The sequence below is a fragment of the Nycticebus coucang genome, chromosome 7 (genome assembly GCF_027406575.1).
Source record: "Nycticebus coucang isolate mNycCou1 chromosome 7, mNycCou1.pri, whole genome shotgun sequence".
Lineage (NCBI taxonomy): Eukaryota > Metazoa > Chordata > Mammalia > Primates > Lorisidae > Nycticebus > Nycticebus coucang.
In genome coordinates this window covers 115220917-115236839 of record NC_069786.1, presented here as the reverse complement: position 1 = coordinate 115236839, position 15923 = coordinate 115220917, and the positions used below count along the sequence as shown (strand labels likewise).

Here is a 15923-nt window from a genome sequence, read left to right as displayed (position 1 = left end):
ACTCAGGGGTCCAGTCCTGTTACCACAGCTTATTTACTGTCTTGCTGTCATTGACTTTGGATAAGTGGTGTCATCTCTTATGCTTGAGCTCCCACGACTGTATGAAGCAGGGTTAGAATAACACCTACTCCCTAGTTGTGAGTGGAGCAAATGGGCCAATGAAGTAGTGTGTCTGTACCAGGCCAGGCGTATGCTAAGTGCACATCAGCTGTTCGGATCTAAGTGATCTTTCCCTTTGGCCTTCTGTTTTTTTCCCTTCAGGCCACGCATTCGTGTTGTATATTAGCGTTTCTATTTCTTCAGTGTCACCCCCTTCTAGACCAGCTAAAGGCAGAGGCTCTGTCTGTCTCTGTTCATGTTCTGCCCACAGGGCACACAGGGCCTGACCCACTGCATTGGTAGAATGAATGAAGGAACCGGGGCCAACTGGAAAAGGATCAGAACCTGAGAAAGAACAACTAAGCACTGGTGTGTGGAAGGATCTAGAAGCTGTGAGAGAGCTGGGGACATCCAGCTTGGGAAGCTACTACCCTGGGGAATTGTGAGTGATTGCACATGCATGCACGTGCTCGTGTGTGTGTGTGTGTGTGTGTGTGTGTGTGAGAGAGAGAGAGAGAGAGATAGAGAGAACACACACATGTGAGAGAGATTGTTGAATAAAGCTTTGAGGGATTTGTTCTCTGAAACAGAGCCTAGGGTCCCAGGAGGCAGGAGCACCCTCAGGTGTAGGAAATGAACTCTGAGGGCTGGGGCTGGGCCTAGGATAGCCGTGTGTTGTATGGGGTGTGGTCTAGCCAGGTCCCAAGATCCCTGCTCACTTGGAGCTGCTGCTTTAGTTAGAAGATGGGTAGCAATAGTAGCTGATGTCTCCGAACTTTGGTTTCCTCAGCTATCAAATGAGGTCAACAGTGGTCAATGGGTAGTGGGAGGATTAAAGTGAGTTTATATCAGGCGGCACCTGTGGCTCAAGGAGTAGGGCGCCGGCCCGATATACTGGGGGTAGTGGGTTTAAGTCTGGCCCCAGCCAAAACTGCAAAAAAAAAAAAGAGCTAAGTGAGTTTGTATCTATGAAGCTCTAGGAACAGCATCTGGCAACTGAGAAGTACTCAGTAAATTTGAGCATTTATTAAACAGACATATAGGGGAGGGAGAGATGAATTGTGCTACCAGGATAGGGGTGGTGATGTTTACCTGAAAGAGGAGGGTGTGGGGCAGCTGACAGTTATGGAGGGCTGCTCTGTGCCACAGCCTGCACTCAGGGCTCAGAGCAGTTAAGAAACATGCTCCAGGTCACATAGCCAGTAAGTGGGTGGCCAGTGGGTCTGTGCAAGCCCAAAGCCTGGGCTCTCCCACCCTTTCCCTCACTCACAGGCCTCGATAGGATGAAGCCAGGTTTGTCTGATTCTCATGCCCCAGGAGGGATAGTGCCACATTTCAGGGCAGAGCACAGTGCCTATTATCTGCAGGGTACAACTGAAGTTCTTACGAGGGAAGTCTTTAGCTTTCTCCAACCCTGAAAGTGTCATATCATTGCAAGAGGGGCTTTACCTAACAATTGCAATCAGTGTAACCTGGCTTATTGTACCCTCAATGAATCCCCAACAATAAAAAAAAAAAAAGTCTGGGGAGACAGGGAGGGTGCTGCCCAGGGTGAGCTCTTCACAACTCATTGTTGTGGAGCCCAGGGCATGGACATGGCTCTGAACAGGGTGCTAGGGGATGAGGCGGGATGTCGGGGAGAAGGAATGGTGAGTTGGGTGTATGCTGAGAGCTGAGAGAAAGGGAGGTGGAGGCACAGAAGTGTTTCGGGGGTGATGAGAAAGGCAGGAGGGGAATAGGAGAAGGAAAAGAAGAGAAGGGAGAGGAACCACAGGCTTGGACCTGGGCCAGTGAGCAGCTCTGGGCTTTGGGCAAGGGTGCCCAGCTGGGGGTCTGCATAGGGTTGCTGGGCAGTGGTGAGAGGCAGGCCTGGGCCTGGGAGCCAGCAGGCCAGCACCAGGGCTTGCCTGGGGTGGCAGGTGCAAGTCAAACATTCAGCCACCAGCCAGCCCTTCTCCCTTCCCCCGGCTCAGCAGGTGGCTTGGCTGGAAGTCACTTTCCTGGTGTGGCCACCATGCTGTCCACGGAACAGCACCCACAGTCGTGGCCCTGTAAGATGCTGTCTCTTCCCTAGTAGCTGCTTCTGGCTGTTTCTGCCTCCGCCATTGATGGCCATTCAGAGATGAATGTGAAATGGCCCCTGGCTGTAAGGAGTTCCCAGATGAAGGGCAGAGAGATGAGGGAGGTGTATGTGGGCAGTGGAGTTTGCCTTGCCTCACTTTCCCATGTCTGTTTTAGGAAGTCGTTGATGATACCTACTGTGTCCTATCTTTATTATCTGAAATAAAAATTGGATCCAATTTCTTTAGCTTTTCCTTGTGCTTTTTATTCAACAAATTTTTTTAAAATATATATTTTGTACTATTTAAAAACATCTTTTATGTGGATGCATTGGGTCATTCTGAAGTCAGGGCTTTCAGGTACCCATAAACAAAAGTTTGTTAAATGTATACTGCCGTCCTCCTTTGGAGGCTCTTTGGTTTATAGGGTACAAAAAGAACCTGAAATTTTTGATGGTGGAATAAAGCTCTCACCTCCTTTGGTCTAGACCAGCGGTTCTCAACTGTCATGACCCACAGGAACTGTATTAAAGAGTCGCGGCATTAGGAAAGTTGAGAACCGCTGGTCTAGACTCTATACCTCTATTAATGCAACCAAAAGTGCTTGGGGGGCAGCCATATTGTACCACCAAAAATTAAATTTCTCATTTCACTAAATCTTAGACTTTTCTCTCCATGAACTATTATGAATTCAGGTATTTTATGACTTTTGAACCCTGGTTCAGGTATTTTGTGACTTTTGAATAACAAGAGAAAAGTTCCTTGGCTAATTCTGGCCCATTTATCAAGCCAATTTTGTATTTCATTTCAACTCAGCATCTTAGTTCTTCCTTCTGCTTGTTTTATGTATTTCTTTATTTTTTAGTTTCTTCATGTGCTTGGTAAGCCTCCCTTCTAAGTCTTAACCTAAGTTACTGATAAGTATGTTGAACAAGCCAGGGCAAAAGATAGAGCCCGTTGGCAAGTTGAAGAGTTGACATTGATCTATTAATCAACACCCCTTTGCTCGCTGGTGAGGAATCCACTCAGCTTTCTGTCTGTCTGTAAGAATTTCATCATGGACCCTGTCACACCAGATAGTCTCAGGCTGGGGAGTCCCCTGACGGTTTAGTCTAGGATTCTGATAATAACGAGTTTGGGATGGCAGCTGTGGAGCTATAGAAGGGAGAGCAGTGGGCTCCCTGAAAGGATCCAGGGTGAAGCCAGTAGTCTTTGCAGGGGTAAGCCCAGGGGAAATACCACCCTGGGTCCAATTTTTATTGTAGATGATAAAGATAGGACACAGCAGGTATCATCAGGGTCCCCCCAGCCTTAAAATCATGTTTCTCAGGGAAGATGGGATTTGTGTGCAGTGAACTGGCATCAGCAGGGACTTTCTGCCAAGGACTAACATCTGTCTAGAAACATGTTTCCAGGAATCTCCAAGGGACCTTAAGGCCATCAGATGAGGAGACCGAAGCCAAAGGGAGTTAGACTTTCCTCTCATCACCAAGGGCATTGGTGGCTGAGTTGAACTGGAACCAACTGATTCTGGGTCTGAGGCTCTTGGCTAGAAACTGAGGCAGGATTAGAGGAGGGAGGGGGCTGGCATAAGCTGTTGGCAAGCTCTTTCCCAATGACTGCCTGCCCTTTCAATCCTCTGCCCTCAGACTATGGTACAAATCTGAGTAGGAAGCTGGAATGTGGAAAGGCCAGCACTTTCCCTCCTGGTGGGGGGAGGGGGCAGTATGCAGCAAAGGGCCTGATGCTGTGCCCATTTCTGCACTTTGAGAGATGGTGTAAGTGCAAGCAAATGAGAAGAAACAGAGGCTGCAGTGGTGAGGAGGGATGCCCCTGCTTCTCACTGAGTTTTAGGGCTATCAGAGGGAAGAAGAACCGATATCAGGAGGAAAGGAAGAGGGCCACTGCAGGGCATCAGGGTAGGGTGGCTTCTGGGGTCAGCTCTGGAACAAGCCTAGTGTTCTGAGGGATGATCTTGAGACAGAAGCCCCCTGGGAATAGCCTGGCTGCAGGTGGAAGGATGTGGTCAGAGGGGGAGGATGTGGCTTAGATGCCCGGAGACCACCGAGGGTGGTACCCAGGGCCTGGCTCCTGCAGGATTCAGAGGTCCAAAATAGTCCTTCCCCCAGGGCCCCAGGGCCTAAGTGGCCCCTCCATTTGGGACCTGGACATTTGGTCCTGCCATCTCTGTGATGGACAGGGAAGAGGAGAATAAGGGGGCCAGGGTACTAGAGGTGGTCGCTCCAGCACAGGAAGGTTTAGGAAGTCTGCCTCTCCCTACTGGGAGTTCTGGTCAGCTGTTAGCCCAGCTCAGAGGAGTTGCCCTTCCTGCTATGAGGACCTGAGTATGGGAGTCATGTGACATGGTGCCCCCAGAGGGAGCACTGCCACCTGAAATTCCTGGTTGTGTCATAAGGTGACAAGGGCATGAGTTGAAAGCCCTGGATTCAAATCCTGTCCCTTTCCTCAGTAGCACTGTAATTTTACTTACCTGATCTGAGCTTGTTTCTAAGACTGGGAGGAGAACCACTGGCAGCTCCCAGGTTTTAATGGGGGCCTGTATGGAGGTACACATAGGTGAGGTGTGGTGCAGGACAGAGATGGAGGAAAACACAAGCTCCTCTTTCTGTCCCCGGCCACTGAGGGCCCTGTGTGGGCCTGAGGGGCCAGGGAGAACTGGGTCTGACACTCTTACATCTTGCCCCATCTTTCTCTTGGGCTTCGCCCCATCTTTCTCTTGACTTTCTCCTCGCCCTTTCTCCTCTGCCTCTCTGTGTGTTTTGTCCCCTTCACTGGAAGCGCCTAACTCCGCACCTGGCCCCGGCACACACAATTCATTGCTCCCTGCACTCTTAATGGCTGCTCTGTTGCTGCAGGGCACCCCCACCCCCAGCTCCATCTTTGGGTCTCTGTTTCTGACCCCCTCTTTGTGCCATTCTCTTTGCTCCTGGCTCCCCTGCCATCTGTTTCTGTAGCCTCTGTCTGCAGCTCGCAGACCTCCACTGAGTGCCCACTTGGTGCCAGGCACTACGCTTCTCCTTTCTGGGTTCTGTGTCTCCTCACCTCTGGCTGCCGGCTCTTCTCCCTCCCCCACGCCTGTGCCCCCCTGGCCTCCCTCCCCCCAGCTCCACTGGGCTCCAAGGCTGGTATTATTCAGTTTTTATGAGAAACCCCCAGGCCTACCCCTGAAGGGACTAACCACAACTGGAACCAGATGTGCAATCTTGCACTTGGGGTGGGAGACAGGGAGGAGGGGCAGGGGCAGGGGCTGGCTCTGGGTTGGGAGGTGAGATGGAGGCTCTGGGAATTCTGGTCCTAGGGTGGCTAGGAGGGAAAGGGGGGGCCTATTAAGGGGAAGGGTGGGGTAAGGAGAGAAAGAGGGCTGAGCAAGCACTTTAGAAAGCAGATTTCACTGCACATACACATGATGTGTGCACGAGAGAGAGAGAGAGAGAGAGAGAGAGAGAGAGAGAGAGAGAGAGAGAGAGAGAGAGATAATGGGACTGATGCTGGGGAAAGCCAGGCATGGGACAACTCTTGGAAATAAAAAGGAAGGCTGCTCTATTTCCTGAAATACTCCAGCTCCTTGACTTCCTCTCTATGGCTTCTAGGAACCTGCTGCTGCCTTCTGTGCTCCTGTGTTGGAGCAGGCAGGCTGGAAAGAGAGGGTGATGTTGGGATGGGGGTGGAGAGTATAACCTGCAAAGCCTCCGAGAGCAGATGGAGGAGGTGTCGCTTAGGACACCAGGATCTGCTGCAGACCTGGGGGCTGTGGGACGTGTCATGGGACTGCTCTGTGTCAGTTTAGTGGTGCCCTAGTCTTGCACAGTCAGTGTTTCTGCCTGAAGTTATATAGCTTTGTACAGCTTTATGGAGTATTGAGCATGTTCAAATGCCCTTTTATTTAAACATCAAGCAATCATCCATCCAGCTGTCTTTCTGTCATTCATTTATTCACTCATTTATTGAGAATCTACTATGTGCAAACCTGTGCTGGGCACTAAACAAAGTAGGAAAGAGGAAGGAAAGGATGAATGAATCCTTCACTGCCCAACAAATGGGGACACACAAGGGCACTCAACCAGCTACATGTCAGGGCATTAGTGAATGAGCAGAAGCCCTGGTGTTCGGAGGAGAGGGCAGTGCCCACTGAGTGGTGCAGCTGGAGAAGCACCCAGGGAGGATGTGGCTTCTTAATTGAGCCCTGATGAGAAAGGCCTGGAAGTTGGAGTTGAGGGGTGGAGGGAGAGAAGGTGGGGGAGTGGGGTTTGGGATGTCTTGCTGCAGAGCTGGGACTGAACAAGGCAGGACAGTGGGGAGCTAGGACCCTTTGCTGTCAGTCAGCTGGAAGGATAAGGGGTGGATGGTGAGTTCTGTAGTTCTGGGAACTGTGAGTGGAAGGGGGTTCCAGTTTTATAGCACAATTCTCCATCTACCTCTAGAGGAGACTAGGGAGCTGGAACTGATCCAGAATCCTCTAACTTCCTTCCCATGACCAGGGCTGACCTAAGCCCTAGAAGTCCTTAGTCTGTAGTTGGGCATAGGAGTTAGGCAGGATATGGCTATTTGTGGGGACACCTGGCCAGAATTTGTGCCAGTGAGTGGGAGACTTGGTTTGGGGCTGGGGGGCTGGGGAGGGTAAATCCACCAGTCTCTGCCATTGTTGCCATCCCTGGGCAACAAGTGCACACTCGCAGGCTGAGGCTGCTGCCAAGGGTGGTGGGTTCTGAGATGCCAAAATTTGGGATTCCAGGAACCCAGGCTCTCTTTCCACCTGGGAGGGGTTGCAGTCAGCGTGCTGTGGCGGCCGGGTGGAATGATGCCTCTAACTGTGGCCCTCTCAATGTAAGGCTCTGAGAAGGTGCCTCCCATCTCCTGCCCCAGCCCTGTGCCCTCCCAAGGATTTCATTGTCCCTGATTGGGGGTGGGGGAGGCCTCCAAATTGTCGATCATCTCCCTGTGTCTCTGGCCCTGGATACTTCAAAATCTTATCACTACTCTAGGCTCCCTGTCTTGTACTCCTGGGGAAAACTGAAGGCCTGGGGAAGGGTTTGGCTGAATTAATAAAATTAGTATTAGAGAAAAGTTTTAAAGACTTTTGGATGCCAACTCATCACGCAGCAGAGAAACTGAGGCCAAGAGATGCTGGTCATTGGCCCAGATGGGGAAAAGAAGGAAAGGCCTTTCAGCCTTTGGGAGACGGAGTGGCAAAGAGCATGACTGTGGAGCCTGCATGCCTGGCATCCGAGGTGAGGACAAGTTGCCAAACTGCTCTATAATAACAAGGGTGATCTGAAAGTTAAGTGAGAGACAAGAATCTTTAGAATGACCTGGCATGTAATAGGTACTGTAGCAAATGACTTTTCCCTTTCCATTCAGTTAACTAAAAAAATAGAAAATTGGGCAGTGCCTGCAGCTCAAGGAGTAGGGCGCTGGCCCCATATACTGGAGGTGGCAGGTTCAAACCCAGCCCCAGCCAAAAACTGCAAAAAAAAAAAAAAATAGATAAAATAAAATAAAAAATGAATGGGGTTTATATTTGGAAAAAGGAGAACTTTATTTCACATAGAGGGTAGTGTCCTATTGGGCGGCCATTCCAACAGGTTGGTAAACTGAGCCCAGCCAGAAGCCAAGTACAAAGAGGAGACAAAAGGCAACAGGATCTGCCATTGAGCAGGGTAGTCAAATGCACATATCCAACAAGCTATATGAGGAGTCATGAATGTTTCTGAAGGGAAATCATCTGCATGTAATTGGGCTTTATCTCTCTCGTCCTATCATGGCTGGAAACTCAGTTTAAGGTGTCTCTGGGGTCCCTTGGGCGGAGAGGGGTCTGTTCAGTTAGCAGTTAGTTAGCTTAGGATTTTATTTTTAGTTCCTAGATCTAAGTAATTCTATCTGCTTTTTCACTTTTATCATTTATTTGGTGCTCTAAGTATTTCACGTCTCTTTCCCCCCATTATTTTTAGCTATAAAAAATTTTCATATGTATAGAAAAGTTGAAATGATCAAGTAATAAACTTCCTAAATTCTACAATGAACACTTTGTATATTTGCTTTATCACGTTTCCGTCAATCTGTCTTATATTTTGATGCATTTTAAAGAGAGTTGAAACATGTATTTCATTAACTAGAGCTTGGTTCAAATCACTTTTGAACATATAGTCATAAATGTCCTGACTCAGTGCAGAGAAAATGCAGGGATTGTTGTCCCTTATTTGACAGCCGATGATAAAAACGGGTTTAGAAGTGAGATTCCCAGCCTCCAGTCACAAAGTGAGTTGGAAATAGCATAAAGAAGGGTGCTCTGCAAAAGTTTAAAGTTGTTATATTATCATTACCGTCATCATCATCATCATCATCTCCCTGAACATTCTTCCGCACCCACAGCCTTTTGGCCATTTCTCTGCAGGTGTGTCTCTTACAAAGGGTCTTCAATTTCGGTATCCTGACTCCTCCCTACCCTCTTCCCTATTTCTGTGCCCCAAGCCTGCTGACCCTGCTCCTTGAGTCCCACCGAGGCTGCTGTTCTTTGGCTGAAGGAGGGGTAGGCCATACTTCCAGACAAGCTCCTGCCCTAAGTGCCTGTGCCCTGCCCAAGCCTGGTCAGAGCTGGGTAAAGCTCAGCAGAGCACTGCAGGGGTTAAGGAGGCAGCTGCCGGCAGAGGGGGCCTGCTGCTGGCTGACTCCGGGAAGGAGGCGGTGCACCACTGGCCCGCCCCAAGGGCCGCCTGGTTGGAGCCCGGCTAGCAGAACCCTTAGCTCAGTGGCTCCCAGCTGTGGCCCTGGGACCAGCTCTTCTTGCACTGCTCCCTGCCTAGACACAGGGCTCACTCATCTCCTTCCTGTGGACACAGCTTTTTGCCAGCCACAGCTTTTGCTCCCACCACTGGCCACTGCCCCTTCCAGGGAGTCCCTAGGCCCAGACACCAACCCCCTTCAGTGGCTTCTGTGCAGGAAAGGTGAGTTTGTGAGTGTGCATGTTGTGTGTATGTGTGTGTGCAATAGAAAGAAAGAGAGAGCGTATGTGTGTTTAGAGGGGATGGAGCCAGTGGGGCTGCTGGGCTGTTGGTACTGATACAGTGGAGACCACTCATCAGGGCAAAGTTTGGGGGAAGGTAAGGTCAGCCTGCCTGGTCCTGAAGCTTTAGGCTCGGGCAGTCCCTCAGAGGTTACCTTGTACCTTAGGTCCTTAGGTCCTTCGTCTTCACATGCTCCTGTGGTCCTGGCAGGGAGGTCTGGGGTGCGGCTTTCCCTGTGTTGAGAGAGCCACCAGTCGGGAGTTGGTTTGCTGGAGAAGGTGCTGGTGTCGGGGGCTGCTTGTGACCAAGGCCAGCTGGGGAGCAGGGACACATGGACCAGGAAATGTTGGGGCTCTCCTGTGCTACCTGCCTGCCCATGGCAGTGGTCTGAGTATTGCTTTCTTTTCATTTCTTTCCCTGCCACCCCCTGGAATTGGTCTCAGGTCACCTTTCCCCTCCTTGGGGCTTGCTTTGCCCCCATGCAGGCTTCAGGGGGACTGGTGGGCCTGGAGGGGTTCCGAGCACTCTCTCACACTCCATTCCTCAGTGTGGGCCTGGCCATGGGCACAGCCTGGCATGAGGGCCCCCTCTGCCCTCCCCAACACACGGTTCTTCTCTTTCCTCACCCCTCTGGGCAGAAATGGCTAATCCAGGTGGTTAATGAACAGACAGGGGCAGCTGCCTCCCCCCACCCCTGCACCCTCCTCTCCTCCTTTGACTCTGCTGCCCCCCTGCCACCTCTTCCCAGGCTGGGAATCTCTGCAGAGTGACCTCAGTGTCTGCCCCCAACCCCAATTCTGGACCTGGGCAAGACTGCCCAGGCAGATGTCTCAGGCTGACCACTGTGCTAGAAGGGGAAACTGGGAGGGTGAGACTGAGGGGGTGACCCAGGGAAGCCTGCTGTGCTCCCAGGCTGAGTTCCCCATAGCGGGGTGGGGTGGGGGACAGGATGGGTGCTGGGTGGGGAGAGGCTAACTCAGGAGGGCAGAAAAGCAGGTGGCTGTAGGTGAGGGCAGGAGGGTGAACTGGGTACTAGACTCCAGCATCTTTGGGGACAGGGGCTTTGGCAAGAGTAGGGCTGCCCCTCAGTATGGCAGAGCAGAGCAGGTGGATAAGTTGGGTGAGGGGGTCACTCTGTTTTCCATCTGGAAACCTCCTGGAGGTGAGGACCACTGTGGCTCAGATTTGGCTTTAAGTTTCCCCTCCCAACTGGTGGCTTCTCCTGTCTCCCCCAAATCAGCTCTCTCCTAGGACCTCAGAGCCTGCTACAAAGGAGTTACCTGTGGCTTAGGGCTGGGAGGAAGGGGGCAGGATCAGACTTGGGTTGGAGAGTTGGGCAGGAGAGCCCTAAATGGCATGAGCACTGGGGATTCCGCTTGGGATCAGCCTGTACTCTGCTGACAGCAGAGGCAGGGAGCTACAGAGGAGGGGGCTGGGGCCAGGCAAGGGGATTCAGCTAGTCCAATGGAGCTGCCCAAACTGGGGATCACCCAGATCTGGAGCTGAGAGTTCGGGTTTGGAAGAAACATCCTGGGACCCTCCACTTCCAAAGCCCTGGCCCTGAGCCCCCTGGCTTTCCTTGCTCACTTGCCCCCATGTTCTGTGGACTTCACATCCCTCAGAGCCCAGTACAGAGCTTCCCACTGGGTGCAGATGTCCAGAAGCATAAATCCAGAGAAGCTGGTGCCAGATGGAGTAGGGCTGGGGTGGGGTTCATGTGGGTTGAGAGGAGATGTTAGTGTCTTATGACCATCTTCTGATTTCTGATGGGCTGCACCAACGCCTTGAGTTTGTAAGCACTCAGTGTCCTGTTTCTACTGAGGTAGGGTCAGCAAGCACAGGGTCGGGGGCAGAATGGGCTTCTGTTTGTTTGAAGGAGAGGGCTCTAGAGATGGAAGCTCAGCTCAGCTTAAGGCAGAGCTTCCCAAGGGCCCTGGCAGGTCAGCCCAAGAATGTGCTGCCTTGTAAGGTAGTGAGCTTCCCATCCTTGGGGGAGTTCTAACAGAAGCTGGACAAGGGCTTAGAAGGGTTTCCGTGCTGGGATGTGGTTAAAGGCGATGACCTGGAAGGTCTCTTGGGATACTGAGGGCCTGGGATTCTTGGAACTGGGGAATTCTCTGATACCAGAATGGGGGTTTCAGGAAGCTATGGCCTCTGGCCTAGGGCATGGGCACAGAGAGGACTTATGGGGTCCCCTTGCTCCCTATCCATGTTTGGAGAACAGAGAGCCTGATGCTCTGCCCTGGCACTATGGCCCTCCCTGGCACCCAGCCCACAGCTGCCTACCAGGTCTGCTCCAGCTGCTTCCTGCAGGGGTTCTGAGGTTCTTCCTATTCCTCTTGGCCCACTCTGTGTCCAGCTCTGCTGGTTAACCCCTTGATGGCTGGAACACCCCCGTGGGCTGTGTGACATGGATGTAGTGGAAGCGACACTCAGTGCCACAGCCCTTGGCCCCCTCTGTAGTGGGAATTCCTGCCTCCGCTGTGGGCTCCGGGGCCTGTGTGCATGGCTGTGCCCCTGTGTAGTTTAGTCTTTCCTACAGGGACTTCCCCAGCCCACTTACAGATGGTAGGCAGAGGACCATGCCAAGATTTGAGATGCAGAAAACCCTGGGGTGGGTCTCATCTGAGCCTCAGTTTCCACATTTGTAAATAATGCACAATAATGCAGGGTTGTCAGGGCCACTTGGAGTGGTTTGTGTAACTAGCAGGGTGGGGGCAGGTACAAGCCAAGGCAGTTTTTCTCAAGGGCCTCTCAGGAGCAGGGAGCGGGTCACTTCTCATAGACCTCTCCAAACCTGTTTTCCCTGTGGTGGGCAGTGAGAGGAGAGGTGGGTGGGGGTGGGGCTGAAGAGTTCCCAAACTCAGATGCAGGCAGGTTTGAACCTCTGTGATCGAATGCCCAGGTCTGCTTCTGGGGTGGGCTGCATCCTTGCTATCCCCAGCCTGCCTCCCCTGCATCCCCTCCTCTGTGGTGCCCTGAGCAGGGAAGATGGAGCTGGAGACTGAGGTCACCCCACTCAACCCTCTGCTTCTAGTCAGGGCAGCCCGTTTTACAGTCCTGGCTTTGTCTGAGGGCGAGTCCTTTCCAATGCCTAACTTGAGTTCTTTGGCTCCATTTGGGGAACACATGAGGTGCTTAACTGGGGCACTCTTTCCTGGGGTTTGAAAGAGACCCAGTGATGGAGGGAGAGGTGTGGGAGGAAAGAATAGGAAGCCTGAGGGTCCTGAGGGTGCCAAGGTGCTGTGAGCCTGTGGTTCTGGCTTCTTGGCTTATTTATGGGGACACAAGGGTCTTTGAGCCCAGAAAAGGAAACTGAGGCCCAGCTGAGGGATGTGTTTGGGGGGAGGGGCAAAGGAGATAGGCAGGAAAGCCATCTCAGTTACTGAAGTCCAAAAAAAGCAAATCAGAAGTATGTGTGGCAGTGGGAGAAGGAGAGGGTGGGTTTTGAAGAATGGAGAGGACTTTCCCAGACTTTGTCCCCAGCCCTGTCCCCTGATGGCCTCTGGCTTGGTGGCTTCCTTGCTGGTCAGTTCTTAGCTTTATGGGGCTATTAATTATGCAGAGGTGTGGGCACAAGTGAGCTGGAACGAGGGTTAGGGTGGCAGGGTGGCAGGGTGGCCAGCCTGTCTGGCCATGCCTGCCTTCCCAGGTGCCCCCTCCAATATGCAAGGTCACACCTGGCCCTCCTCCCTTTCCTTCTCTCCAATTGTCTGAAGCACTTTCCCATTCCTGAGGGTGGGCAGCTGGCTCTCAAGCCTGACTCTAATCGGGCTGGTGGCCTTGGCCATCTTTCTATTTGCCCCCACCTCGCTTTGCCTTGAAGAGGAAAGCTGGTCTCCACGGAGTCAGAGCTAGTATGGGAAGGGCAGTAGGTGGGCCCAAGCCAGTCCCTGGCGCTGCCTTCTCCAGAGCTAGTCTGGGCTCTGTTATCCCTGCCTTTTTAGGGCTGGGAGCCTGGAACTCAGGCTTGGGTGTGGGAGGCAGGAGGGACTGGGCCAGAAGGGCGGGTTCCCGGGGAGCTGGGGAGGGATAAGTGATCACAGGAGTGCCAGAGTGGAATCTGGGCCCTCTATCACTATGGGGGTCCCAGGCCTGGGTCCAGTTGCCCCAAGGACTCCCCTAGGCCTTCTCTGGCAGAGACTGTGGAACCCCTCATCGTTATCTGGTCCTTGCAAGTTTCCCACGTGCTCACCTGTTCTCTAGCTGGATTACAAGCTCCTTGAGGGCAGGCCTGCACCTTTTGCCTCCTTGTAGATCCTTGCTGTGCCTGGTAGAAGGCTGCTCAACACAGGTGACTAATAGGGGAGAGAAGGGTGAGGGTTTTGACAGGGCCTGGTGAGCATTTGTTAGACTTGGATATGGGGATGGGCTCCCAGAGAGGGCCATTAAAAAGCAGAAAATGTGCATCTGGAGCCAGACTACTGGGACTCAGCTCAAGACAACCCTGTTTATCAGCTGTGGAGTCTTGGCAATTGACTGGGCCTCTGTGAGCCTCAGTTTTCCCACTGTAAAATGGGATAATAGAACCTTCTTCAGGGTCAAATGAGGTCATTTTTAAAGCACTTTGAGCAGTGCACATAGTATGTGCTCAGTCAAGGTTAGTGAGCGTCATCTGGGGTTGTTGTTGTTGGTGGTGGTCTCTTTCTTTCCAGGAGCCCCAGTCTTAGTTGGCTTTTCTCTATCTTGTCATGGCTGTTCTGTCCTTAATCTGGGGAGAATTATAGGACTGGAGAATCTTGGCATCCTATGCCCTTAGGGCAGTGGTTCTCAACCTTCCTAAGGCCGCGACCCTTTAATATGGTTCCTCATGTTGTGATGACCCCCAACCATAAAATTATTTTCCTTGTTACTTCATAACTGTAATTTTGCTACTGTTGTGAATCATAACGTAAATATCTGACATGCAGGAGACCCCCAAAGGGGTCATGACCCACAGGTTGAGAACCACTGCCTTAGGGGGTTCTAGCATTAGATCCCAGAAAACGGTCTTCCTTTTCTTCCAATCTGTCTCTCCTCTGTGATTAGGGGCCAGGCAAGGAGCTAGAGGCCTTGTCTGCCCAGATCTGTGTTTATGGAGACTCTGAGAAAGTTGCCATCACTGTAAACAAGATACATTATTATAAACCCACCCAAGCTCTCTTTTTGGATTCTATCCCATCATTGATGAGAGTCACATCATGGAGACTCCCAGTCTGTCAGGGACCTGGCAGGTTACTCTGGACCATGGGCTACACCCATAGAGGGGACACTTACACTTTAAAGTAGGATCCCCACATAACTGCTGCAGATTATTGGCTTATGTCCTTTAAGTATCCCTGAAACCTAACTTGCATTTCTCCTGCTGTAAATTTAGTTCGGTCCCTTGTTGGTAGGGTTTGGGTGAGACCATGTCCAGCCCTTCCTGCGCGCCATATAAGCCAAGAGCTCTGAACCTATCTATGCTAGGGTAGGGCTCTTGGCCACACTCCCTCTCTGTCCTAGGCCTCTGCCCTCTATGGGGTCCTCCACTTTCCGGTGCCCCTGACATTCCTCATTAGTAGGGGTCAGCCCACAAGGCCTGCCAAGCTGCATTCTCCACCCAGCCAGGTTCCCACCCAGGGAGGCTGGGGTTACTCTGGGTTGGGGGTGAGCTCCATTTCCGGATCCGTGGCCCACCCAGATGCAGCTGCAAAAGGCATTAAGCTTTTTTTTTTTGGAGAAAGAATGAGCTTGGGTTGATGATGATGACAGCTGGGGAGGTTCCTGAGCTTAGCCAGCCCCATCTTGCTTCCCCTCCTTGGCCCCTGCTTACCTTTGCTCCATTTCTAGGTCATTACTCATCTAGAGGTGGGAGGTGGGTCTCACCTTTGGCCCTTGACCTTGACCAGGCTTGTACCATCAGCTGGTCTACAACCACTCTTTATGGGAGCAGCCTGGGGGTTTAGTCCTGAGCTTGGTGCTGGCATTGGGTGAGGGTGGGGCCCAGGGCTTCAAGGGAGTATGAAAGAGGGTCTCTGCTCTGGAGGTCCCTGTTTTGGGACAGTGGGAGAGCAGTGCTTCTCAAGTCGCCACAATGTGATTCTGTCCCTGGCTCCGTCCCTCGACTCTGGATGAGTTGCTTCTGAGTCCCTTCCCTCACTGGCTCTCACCTATGAAGTGAAGGGCTGCAGGGGTGCAGGGCTAGAGGGTCTATGAGTCCACTTCCTTCCGTTCTTCTCTTGTCCCATGCTGCAGAACTTCACCTTGGATTGACCTTGCTTCCCTCCCTGCCCCGCCCCCACCTCTGGCAGTCGCTGGCAGGAAGTCCTGCTGATTAGGGCCCTAATCACCGGCTGAGACTCCCAGAAACAGCAGAGCTGGTTGAGTGAGAGATGCTGCCAAGCCGCCAGGCCACCGAGAAGGGGGCCGGCTTGGGGAGAAGCCTCCATTCAGGGACACCTCCCTGGGATGTTTGGCTGTGACTGGGGGCACTTGATGCCTGCCTGTAACTGATGGGGTAGAGGCGGGCTGGCCCCAGGGATCGGCTTGTTGGGTTTGGGCTGTGCCCCTGCACTCACTGTGGGGCTGTGAGGCAGTGACTGTGTCTGGCTGGGTACTGGGGACTCCTGATTGCTCACCTTAGAAGCCTTTTAGGACACCCACTCTGTGTCAGGCAAGGTACCAGGTGTGGAGCTGGAAAGGCCAGGTAGACACAGTCTAGCGGGAGACAAAGGGGAGTAGACAGTATTTCTGCAGAATGCACCTGGAATGTCAAGCAGGA

The 15923-nt window shown here is 52.3% G+C and overlaps 1 protein-coding gene across 12 annotated transcripts in view; it reads left to right on the top strand.

The window, feature by feature from the left end:
- Positions 1-15923, top strand: part of TNS1 (tensin 1) — a 218177-nt gene that overhangs the window by 71126 nt on the left and 131128 nt on the right. For 2 of the 12 annotated variants that reach the window (XM_053598396.1, XM_053598395.1), the window contains exon 1: positions 8925-9121. The exons of the other annotated variants lie outside the window; for them this stretch is intronic. The gene's annotated coding sequence lies outside the window, so the exon portion shown is untranslated. Of the gene's footprint in view, positions 1-8924; positions 9122-15923 lie in introns of those variants that run through there. 12 annotated transcript variants of the gene reach the window in all.